The 8,558-nt window shown below is 46.5% G+C and overlaps 1 long non-coding RNA gene across 1 annotated transcript; it reads left to right on the forward strand.

Annotated features, from left to right (window-relative positions):
* The first annotated feature begins 897 nt into the window (after positions 1-897).
* On the forward strand, positions 898-8,022 carry LOC135363764 (uncharacterized). The gene is made up of 4 exons (XR_010409822.1): positions 898-1,030; positions 2,011-2,342; positions 3,940-4,134; positions 7,873-8,022. It is a non-coding gene; the product is annotated as an uncharacterized LOC135363764 (long non-coding RNA).
* Positions 8,023-8,558: the final 536 nt, after the last annotated feature.

Here is an 8,558-nt window from a genome sequence, read left to right on the forward strand (position 1 = left end):
TGTCACCGACAAACTGGGACGAACAGGCACACAACGTTCCTGCTCGAGGTCTTGGGCTCCTTGTCTGTAAAACAAGTCTAGATAATTCCAAAGATTTCTGGCCTGGACAGAGTGCTGGAGGGCTTTGACGTCAGCGGATGAGGATTTAAACCCAGCAAAGGGGCCCCCTTGCTGTGTGGTCTTGGGGAAGCTGGTTTCCCTCACCTTGCACAATGTCCAGCATTGTGTAGCTTCTCCATTCACAGCAATAAATGTTATTACCTTCGGTGTAACCATGTTTCTGTACATCCGTTATATTACTCAATACAAACCCATCTTGGGCCAGCTTCCTTCTATAAGTAACAGAGATCTTATGATGGCACTGGGTGGTTGTGGCTCACAGGGGAGTTTTGCCTGCAGAAGGGGCCAGGTACCTCTTAAGCACTAGCTCCAGTCCAGGCCCCATAATGTACTACTGAGATATGCTGTGATTTTCTCTAGAAAGACAGGAGCACCCCCTGGGCCGTGATGCAAGGGCCAGCGATCTAGGATAAACCCACTAGGGCACCAGGGGACAAACCACTCGGATCCTGTTTCGACATGAGACTGAGCAAGACTTCAGAGGGCCCATGGCGGAAAGTCAACCCAGCTGGTTTCCCAGGTGGGACCCAAGGGAAGCCTTGGTCTCTGGACGGTGGGGGGCTCCTCTGACTCAGTAGTCAGAAGCCTGACAGATCCCCTCACAACAGGACCCCAAGGGTCCCCAAGGAGCATCTGTCACTACAGACCCTGTGCCTGGGCCCAGACCTCGGCTCTATCTAGAGTGGATCCGGGGAATATTGGCTGTCCCCCTGAGACACCGAGCTTTCCTTCTGTACTCCCTAGGCTGCTCCTATATTAAGAGTCCTGAAGAAGAAATAGTAACAAATCGGAGAAACAACAATATCAATATCTGACACCCATGAAGCAAGGCAGAGAGACATCCACTTAAAGAGAAGCAGTGCAGCTGTTGAAAGTGATGAGCACAAAGACTTTTCCCTAAGATCTGAAGGTGTGCGTCCTGTAACGTCAAATAAAAACGGATACATTCAGCTGATTGCAAATATGTTAACTAGAAGCTTAGGTAAAACAGTCCCCAAAAGAACTCAATCGCTTGACTCTAGGTGGTCCTTGCTGGCTTTCCCTTTGGAGGTATTCGCAAACTTTCCAGGGTGCATTTCATATTTTGAAACGGGGCGGGGGAGGGGGTAGATTAAGCTAGACTTTTCTCGCCATCACGTTGAGACAGGCAAGCTGGAGGGTTGTGTCTGTGTGCTTAAACCATGCAGCAGCTCAGTCTTCTCAGCGTGATGGCGAGAAGATTCTGCACCATGTAAATGCCAGGATAAGAGCCAAGGGGCAGAAATCTCACTGCCACCACCACCGCGGAGCCCTGCACGTCACACAAATGTCTTTCCTTCCTGGAGCCTCCAGCGAGAGGACGAGTGACAACAGCCAAAACAAAAGCACACTAGTTAAGAATATAAATAAACGTAGCTGAAATGGGTTGGTTTGTTTGTTTTTCCACACATACAGGAATTTTTATATTCTTTCAAGTGGATGCTGGTGCTGCAGAAAAGTCCCCGAGACAGGCGGTACATTTATTCCCTCCCTGCTGTTTCAGCTCAGGGAAGAAAAAATCTTTGTCTTCTCTTTGGAATAGTCCCGGGGTCCACAGCTCAGGCTTATGGATGTGGTCTGTGTTGCCAAGCCGTTGCCTTTTCAAGATAGATTATGATTTTCCAAAAGCATTTTTTGCAAACTCTGTCTGTCCTTACGCTGGGCAATCACTTTGGGAAACCTTTTCTGGTAAAAGTAAAACAGGACTGGAAAGACCAGAGACAGACATCAGCAGCCCAGGAGGACGCAAACCGGGCTGGCACGAAGCTCTCTTGCCTGACTGCAGCTTTGGAATATTCCGCACCATCTCAGCAGGGGACAATTCTGGGGGCCAACACTCACTGTCATGTATTAATTTGCATCTGTTTGCAGGAAAAAGTCAAAGCTCTAAATACTGCTGGAGACTTGATCCCCGTGTAAGTTGGAACCAGAAAACAGAGAAAATGAAACACACTCTTGATGTCTTCGAGGAGCTCACCAAATCTATCTGGCATGTGTTTATTTTTTTGGTCCACCTATTTCAATATTGGTATCTGTAAGAGGATGGGGAAATGGCCCGTGCCCAGGGCATCAGAATTTTTATAAGGAGTGGGGCAGGGACCTGAGGGCAAAAGGTCAACTTTTGGACAAGAGGAAGATGAATCTTTCCTTGTCCCTCTGCTGCCTGAGTCACCTGGAGCAGACAGACCTGGACTTTGTTACAGGTAAATAATTACAGTTGTATCTGCCATAAATATCTCGCTGAAGGGGCCATTGCAAAAAATTGAGATTGTATCTCCAAGCAACTGTCAAATGGCTAGAATAAATTCAGAGGACTTGAAATACTGATGTACATTTTCTATCATAGATATCTCTCGGTCTAGACTTTCAGACTGCATCTTGACAGAACACCTAGGATGGCTGAGAAATTAAGGAGTCAGGAACAAAAAAATTACATAGTGTTGGTGTTCTGTGGTTTGTGTCTTCTTTATCTGTGGTCTCGGCAAACAGGAAGTCCTTGTGAATTGGGGGGCTTGAGCAGAAATGTTAAAGGCACAGATCCCTGGGAATTAAAAAAGCCAAGGAGGTAATAAATCTCCGACCAAAATGGAAAGCCTGAAGAGGTCAGTGAGCTACAGCCAACCTAATATCTGTACTTCTCAGGGCCGCAATAAATCTGACACTATTCCTTCTTGGCTCAGCTGGCTTCTGTGCAGCCGGCTGATCAAAGTCTCTCCCAGTACCCTCTGCAATCACCTGTTTCTCATTGGGCCTGGTGGGTGCGGCGGGCAGGAGGGGGAGGGCGGGGTGGGGCCGCCCCCTCCTTCTCAGAGCCATCTGGGGGCCATATTTAAGCACCCGCAGCCTGGGGTTTAGGGAGAGGATCCTGGGCTGGGAGGAAATCCACAAAGGCATTGCCCCAAACTGGAAGAAGTACATGATCAGCCACGGGATGGCGGGGTATCTATCTGGGGACGCTGTCCTGTTTGGGTGGGAAAGGACGAAAGGAGGGGCACCATTCCTTAGGCTTTCTCATTTTGATCAGAAGAGGTCTCCCACTAGTCCATTCCAATTCAGCTGGCTCTCTGTCTCACACATTCTCCCAAATTATTCATTCCCCTCCCCCAGATACTAATTAATGTGCCCATTTTGTTATTAGCTAATAATTTATCACAAATCCCATGTCAGACATCTTACTCCTCACTTGCTCATCTCACAGCTCTGCAAAGGAGATGCTCCCTTCCTTCAGAGGAGGAAACTGAGGCCCGGCCACTAGTGGGGAGCAGAGCCTGGATTTGAATCCAAGCCTCTGTGGCTGAAATTTCCACACTGTTCTTACTCCGCCACAATAAATCTCCTGTGATCAGGGCACCACTAAATCCTGCAAAGGATGTAAAAATAAAGCAGAAGAGGATCCTACTTTTAAAAAAAATGGTCTGAAAGTTGAGATCTGACATTTCTATAAATAATAGTGATACCGAACAGAGTGTGATAAATGCCTGGAAAGAGGGACAGATAAAATATGAAGGGATTTGGAAGAGGCAGCGAGTACCTCTGGGCACTTTCTCCCAATCTGGGAGCATCGGTAGGATTTGGGGCTCAGGCTCTAAGGGGAGAAGATGTTGCAACGGAGAAAACTGCTGTTCAGGGGCCCCAGATAACAAAGCATGGAGTGCATTTGAGGGACTTCCACTGGAGGACGTTGGCGTGAGCTACCCAAAGAGGACAACTGAGAAATAAAAAGCCTGGTGATTTAAGTATGTGCATGTCTTCTGATACCAGATAGAGAGTTTGGCCTTTTTTTTTTTTTTTTCCTATAAGCAACAGAATGTTGTCGAAGATTTTTGAGCATGTGATTTAGAAAGCTTATTTTTCATGGCACCGTGGACAATAAATTGGAGAAGAGAGAGAGGAGGCAGACAGACAAGGGGAGGAGGCTATCGCAATAACCCGGGTTTTGAGGAGATCGACCTTGAAGACTGCTGGACTCCTACTCATTTCTGCCTTCTTTGTGGGGTAAGATAACTTCTCAGTGTCCACCAACAGAACTGTGTGAAGAACTTACCATTCTGTGTCCTTTACTTTGAATCATTCTCTCTGGCCGAGCAAGTCCCCATTGACTAAGTGTCCGGGTTTTGACAAGGATGTGAGTAAAGTGGCAGATCGGTCTTGGCTTTCTCCAGTGTCTCTTCCAGAGATCCTGCTATTTCCTGACCAGCACTGCCCCTGGCTTTCCCTGCTCAAGCATATAGAATCTCTCTCTGAGAAGTGGTTGATAAAATCGAAAGAGGAGCCTAGGATGCATTGAGATTGGAGACGGCTGGGAATCAGGACCCCTGATTCCAGGCTCTGTCTTGGCCCTCAACTTCTATTTGACTTTGGATAACTCACCTTACCATTTTGGATTTGGTTTTGCCATCTCCCAGACATGGAGAAGGTAATTCCTGGTTCCTCTAAGGTCTGATGGGATGATGTAGTGCAGATCACACAGGGTATCCCTTTTCAGACTGGGTCCTAAAACTCCAGGGGAACCAGCAGCTATACAAGAGAGCACAGGATCGACTCTAAATAGTTGTGAGATCTTCGGCAAGCCATTTATTTTCACCTTGAGCTTCTGCTTCTGCATCTGTCACATGTTTGATTTGAATAGCTTATCTGTGTCCCTTATAGGGAAGAGGCTATATTTCTCTCTTGTATGGGGATTAGTGGAATAAAAATAACATGTACTGTGACAATGTTTGAACTAATACTTAGAAAGTAAGGTTCTTAGCACATGAGCTATGCAGACTATGAGCAGATACAGGGAGTCAGGCCTTGGGGCCACCAAAATAGGCATGAACCCAAATCAAAATGCATGTGCTTTATTCTTAGGAAAGCCACCTAGGCCCTCACTCAGAGCTTACTAATTCTTTGTTTACGCACAATTCTAACGTGCCTGGCTATCTGATGTTACAGCATGCAACAGAAAACCCTGGAGGAGGAAAGTGACAGCTAGAGACAGGTATTTAAGAAAGCAGTATTAGGTGACTGAAACCAATCTAGTAGAAACGAAAAGAGTGAAAAACATTGCAGAGCTGGAACAAGAATCCAAAAGTGCTTGAAGATCGGGATTATTGATCAAGGGAGGACATATTCTCCCACAATCTAGTTATAGCCACCTCTCTCTATGCAGGAGTTAAGCTCATGGGAAACCCAGAGGTATCCAAGACAGTTAAAAAATTGGCTCCAAGTTAGAATAGATGACTTAAAGAAGCAAAACCAGGAATCCATCAGATATTTGTTTTAAAAAACCAAGCTGTCAAATCTGAGATCCAAGGGAGAAACTGACTTAAGAAGAGCATGAAATAAAAAGCACTCATGGGGCTAGTGGATCTGATAGTAAGAAGACTGTCAAAGTGGTTCCATTAGACACACTAATTGATGTTCCAGTAATGATCCTGAGTCATGTTGGCAAATATAAATTATGTTTGTCGCCTCTACTGCAGAGAGTGTGAAAATGTGTAGTTTCCCTGGAAAGCTTCTTAACACACAGAGTGAAGTGGGGAGGCAGGTGGTTGGAGATTCAAGCTCTGGTAATTAGAGGGTTTCCAGTTACCTGGAAACACCCTTATCTAAATTCCCCATAATGTCTGGTCTTCCCATGGTGGATCTCCTTCCTCTAGGGGGGTCCATGAGATTCTGGACCCAGGGGTCTGAGGGTGGGGAGGTTCCCAGTGAGCCCCAATGGACACCATACCCAGAATGGCCAGACATCTGAAGGAGGCTTCAGTGCTGTCAAGGGCTCTTTCCACCTCTATTTTGTACTGCTTGGGGAGATACACAGAGGGAAAGCCTTACTGAAAACCCCAGCCACCTCATGCCACACAGCACCTCCTTCTTCTCTTCCCACCACTTGGCCGTGGCCAATAATTGCAACAAAGTTTGTAGATTTGGTGACTGGGGGGTTGCAGGATGGTGGGGGACGTGCAGGACCCTGGGCCTGGAAGCTTCCACAAAAGGCCAAGGAAATCTGCTTGGATTCCTGTTCCTTGCAGTTACTCTTCCCTCAGATGAGTGCCCATAAATGCAGAGGAGCCTTCTGGACTGTGGCCAGGAGGAAGCAGAGACCACTTCGCAGGAGCAGCACTAGGTTGGGGCAATGGGACGACTCTGAGGGGAAAACTTGGCTGCTGGTGCCACGTTAGCACCGAGGGCACCTGTGAATACCAAATGTGAACAGGCTCTAAATCGGAGGTCTGCCTGGGGGCACTGCACGAATATAGGGGATTTACCCAATATTCCTCCAGACACTTGGGATGGTGGGATGCCTGCCCCGAGGCAAAGGGGAGAAGGGAACTAAAATGTGCCAGGCACTTTGCCAAGCCCATTCCTTGCATTTGCTCCCTGAGTCCTGACATCAGCTCTTGGAGGTGAGGCACTGCTGGACCCATTTCACAGATAGTGGCTCTGAGGCTCAGAACAGTTAAGTGGCTTTCCTGACATAACATTCCTAGTGTGACAGATGAGGGTTTTAAATCAGGTGTGTCCGTGAAAAAGTGCTCAACATCACTTGGCATCAGGGAAATACAAATCAAAACCTCAATGAGATACCACCTCACACCAGTTAGAATGGCTAAAATTAACAAGTCAGGAAATGACAGATGTTCGTGAGGATGTGGAGAAAGGGGAACCCTCCTGCACTGTTGGTGGGAATGCAAGCTGGGGCAGGCACTCTGGAAAACAGTATGGAGGTTCCTCAAAAAGTTGAAAATAGAACTACCATATGATCCAGCAATTGCACTACTGGGTATTTACCCCAAAGATACAAATGTAGTAATACGAAGGGGCACATGCACCTCAATGTTTATAGCAGCAATGTCCACAATAACCAAACTATGGAAAAAGCCTATATGTCCATCAACATGAATGGATAAAGAAGATGTGGTATATATATACAATGGAATATTATGCAGCCATCAAAAAATTGAATTCTTGCCATTTGCAACCGACATGGATGGAATTAGAGGGTATTATGCTAAGCGAAATAAGTCAATCAGAGAAAGACAAGTTATCATATGATCTCACTGATATGAGGAATTTGAGAAACAAGACAGAAGATCATAGGGGAAGGGAAGGAAAAATGAAAGAAGACAAAACCAGAGAGGGAGACAAACCATAAGAGACTCTTAATCTCAGGAAACAAACTGAGGGTTGCTGGAGTGGAGGGGGGTGGAAGGGATGGGGAGGCTGGGTGATAGACACTGGGGAGGGTATGTGCTATGGTAAGTGCTGTGAATTGTGCAAGACTGATGAATCACAGACCTGCACCCCTGAAACAAATAATACATTGTATGTTAATAAAAAAATTTTTAAAAAATCAGGTGTGTCCAATGCCACCAAATCCTCTGCTTCTTTCCCTCTACGGGCTTCCTGGAGGACAGAGAGCGGGTGCTGCTAGAGGAATGTACTCCAAGATGTTTGAAAACAACACCCTTCTGTTCTGGACCACCTGGGGACTTGTGAAGAATGCAAATTCTCGGCCCCACCTCAGACTTACTGAATGAGCAACTTTGGGGGTGGGTCTTGCAATTTGTGTTTCGTTGAACCTTCCAGGTGATTCTGATTGCAGCTAATGCTTCAGAACCACTGCTCTAAGGCTGTGCTACTCAAAGTGTGGTCCCAGGACCAGATGTGAGGCATCAGCAGAAAGCCTGTGAGAAGTGCAGAATCTCCCATCCCCTCCTGGACCCTAAATCTGAGTCTGCATTTCAACAGGATTCCCCGGGATTCAAAAGCACATCAAAGTAGCACAACTATGTGGCTCTGTTGGTTGAAGGCATTGCTGAGCCCTTGCTGCGGTGTGTGAGTTGGACAGGAACCAGGTTCTCTCGAAGTTTCAGGAATGGACTGGCACCACTCCAGATGGAGCAGACAGGTAGGCATGGTGAGCAGGCTGGGCTAGACTGTGAATGACCAGACCAGGCCCAGTGCTTTGATGTTTTGCTTGCTGGAGGCCAGAGTCCCCTGGACTTTTGCAAGAGACGGCATCCTCTGAAGAGTTCCCTTTTGTTCAGTGCTCCCAGAAGGATAGGGATGTAAAAGCTTTCTCCTTTCTTACCAAACTGATGAATACATAGTAGCTGCTAGGCTGTCTGGGCTGAGAAGGATACTGTCTGTGTCTGGGCTCAATGGTAATGAGTGCTGGGATCAATTAGCAATGTCTGTCATGGATGTGAAATGGGGCAGTAGCGGTATGCGTGGGGACAAAGAGTTTGAGCAGATCAGGACAACTAAGAAGTTTGGCAAACACTTGATTGTAGATACATTTTTCTCTTTGTAGAGTTTATAAACAAATTCTTCTATATCCTTTTTACAACTTGGCCACCATTTTCAAAAGATAAAAATGAATATGGAAAAAAGAAATGCAAACAGTGTACAAGTACATAGTCCCTCTTCTTCTG

The sequence above is a fragment of the Mirounga angustirostris genome, unplaced genomic scaffold, assembly GCF_029215605.1.
Source record: "Mirounga angustirostris isolate CCGP_5_RB_7025 unplaced genomic scaffold, mMirAng1.0.hap1 SCAF_3, whole genome shotgun sequence".
NCBI lineage: Eukaryota > Metazoa > Chordata > Mammalia > Carnivora > Phocidae > Mirounga > Mirounga angustirostris.